The sequence below is a fragment of the Psammomys obesus genome, unplaced genomic scaffold (genome assembly GCF_907164565.1).
Source record: "Psammomys obesus unplaced genomic scaffold, mPsaObe1.curated_primary_1811, whole genome shotgun sequence".
In the NCBI taxonomy this organism is placed as follows: Eukaryota; Metazoa; Chordata; class Mammalia; order Rodentia; family Muridae; genus Psammomys; species Psammomys obesus.
The window spans coordinates 7,331,069-7,333,933 of NW_026585626.1; the positions used below are offsets into that span (position 1 = coordinate 7,331,069).

Here is a 2,865-nt window from a genome sequence, read left to right on the forward strand (position 1 = left end):
ACCGTGGTCCCATCACCGGCTACTCTCATCAGGCTGGTCCTCACTACCCTCTAGTCTCCAGTCCTGCCTCTCTTCATTGTGCCACATACTCCTGTCTCCCCCTCCCCCACTTACTTGCTTTTCTCTCTGAAGGTTCTCTCTCAGCAGTGCTCTGCCCTGCTCACATATTATGGCACCGAGCAAGGGTCATCTTGGGAATAATCTGCTCCCAAGGACTGTGCAGTACCAGGCTGGTGGTCATCTCAGGCAAGCTCCTTGTCCAGGCCCCAGGGCACCAGTCTGGTGGTCATCTGGGGCTTGCTTCTCCCCTGGCCTGCCCAAGCGGCGCTGTGCAATGGTGAGGGTCGTCTGTCTCAGGCTCAGTCCTGCCCGAGGCCATGGTCCCAGGCATTGTTCTTCAAGTCTCCGGCTTGCTCCTTGTCGTGGGAGCCGCCAGGGCCTGTGGAGTGCCTGCCTGGTGGTCATCTCAGGCTCGACGTTCTTACAGAACACTGAGCATAGGCGTAGCCTCTTTCCTCTCCAACACCTTCTGATGCATGGGTGAGCCAGCAGCCACGCCGGCCCTGCCTCTAGGGGCAGGATGTTTTGGTCTTCTCTATGGTTGAAAGCAAAGCCCTTTGCGTCTATATTAATAGATGCCACATATTAATTCAACCATAGCAGGACACCTAGCCTGATCCTTGGGCTATTGTGATTGGTGAAGTGCTGGTGTCTCTGTAGTGAGCTGATTGGTAAGCGTCTTCTCGGCAGTGGTCTCCCCATCCTCCCTGTGCTCCCCTTCACTCTCCGAGCCATCTTCATCCTCCCATCCTTCCCTGTGCTTCCCGAGCCACGGAGATACCTCCACAGCCCACTGTACATTTTTGATTGCCTGTTAAGACAAAGCTTCTCCGTTATTGCGCAATTGCATCTCTTCCTGCAGACTTGCTTTTGTGTTCTTTGTCCTAGAGTCTAGGTATTTTCAGTAGTGTTGATCGATTTTCAAGGGTTTGTAGGGTTAAACGTTACCTAATTCCGGATGCTCCTCCTTGCATCCACACTGCCTGCCCCTACTAGAAAAACGGCCTCAGAAGGGATTTCAGGTCTTTTTTTTCAGGAGAACAATTAGCTCGATCAATTCATAGTAAGTTTAAGTGGCTTATCTTTCATCTCTCCGCAGTAGCTCTCCTAGGGCCCAGAGGCTGGCACATGGTATGAAGAGATGCACACGTGGTTACAGATATGCCAGGCAGATACCCTTTGAATGAATAAATCCCCGTGGTTCCCAGGGATTAAATAGGATTAGGATGAGGGTAGAGACAGGGCACTCTGGTGAGATAGATTCCAAATCAATATAATCTTTTTAATAGACTTAGGTACTTCAAGGTAGAGGGAGCTACCATAAGCCACGGCTGAGTTCCCAGACACAGGGATGCCCTGTGATTAGAGAACTGTAGCCTCATCCTGGGGATGAATGGAGATTATTTCACATTCTGGGGCTTCTTTTCTAGCAGTGGGCTTGAGTTGGAATGTTTTTCAGGGCTTCGTCTGGGTATCTTGTCCTAGGTTGGGCAATGCAAGGGCACGTCATTCCAGGTGTTACCTGCTGTGTATTGGTGGCTGCTCGAGCCCTGCATGGCTCATGGCAGACTGTGGCTCTGTGGTTCATCAGAGATGCATATACAAGGGACATGAACTCAAGAAGTCAGGGGATGAAATGGAAGGATGGAGTCAAAGACCCCAAAGTTAAGACTCAAAAGCTCAGACCCGACAGTCTGAGCCAGGAGACCTCAACTGAGCAGCCCCTGAGACTCCACATGGAATCTTCACCCACTGCAAGCACTCTAGAACGCACAAACTGGCAGGCAGGGGCCACTGGGAGACAGGAGTGGCTGGTGGTCCTGAGATCAGGGTGTGTCCGCTGTGCTCAGCACTGTGCTAGAAAGCAGGCAGGCACCTGGTATTGCCTCCTAGCCTCAGGAAGTCCAGAGCTCACCATTCATTCTGCTGCACACCTGTGGCAGACACCCTGGCTTTCAGCGCAGCACCAGGTCCGGTTCCGCCTCAAAGCTCTCCACTTTACCCTGGCTGTAATATTCACGCCCCTTCTCAGTGTCCCAACTACATTCCCATTTGTTAAAAACACCAGTATTTTTTGAGTACTTGCTGCGTGCCAGGGACAAGTCCCTGCCTTGTCTTCTTTAGAACTTTCCACAGCTCAGTGAGACAGGCAGATCCTTCAGCCGCATTCATTTGTATGTGGGCGCGTGCGCACATGTATGTGCTTGCACGCAGAGGACAGAGGACAGCCTTGGTGTTGTGCAGGTGTGATCTACTTCGCTCCCCCCTGGCACAGTCTTTCATCAGCTTGGCACTCAGTAAGTAGGCTAGGCTGGCTGGCCAGTGAGCCCCAAGGTCTACCTGTCTCTCCCTCCCCAGTGTTGGGGTTACAAGCACAAGCCACCATGGCTGCTTTTTACACAGCTTCCAGGCTCAGAGCACCCTGTGCTCCTTGTTGCTAAGGTGTCTTCTCAGACCGACCACCCCTACTTTGTGCATGATCGATCGGATAGGACGGCTGGGAGCTTAATGAATTCACTCAAGGGTTCACATGGTGAGGAACTCAGGAGGCCTGATGCGGGAGCTCAGTGCTCGCTGCCGCCGCCAGCACTTTCTAAAAGCCCGTGTGTATATGTTTCTGAGCAGGTGGGGACCGTTGCTGATGGAGCTTGTGGTCTGTACGAAAGCCAGCTACCTGATTCTCAGCAGCATGTTTCTGAGAGAAGGGTGCTTTTCCGATTCCTTCCCAACACACGCACACACAGATGCACGTGCAGACACACACACACACACACACACACACACACACACACACACACACACACA

General features: G+C 52.4%; 1 non-coding gene across 1 annotated transcript; it reads right to left on the reverse strand.

The window, feature by feature from the left end:
* Nucleotides 1–452: 452 nt before the first annotated feature.
* LOC129682871 (small nucleolar RNA SNORA17) lies at nucleotides 453–580 on the reverse strand. Its single transcript, XR_008721065.1, has one exon. It is a non-coding gene; the product is annotated as a small nucleolar RNA SNORA17 (small nucleolar RNA).
* Nucleotides 581–2,865: the final 2,285 nt, after the last annotated feature.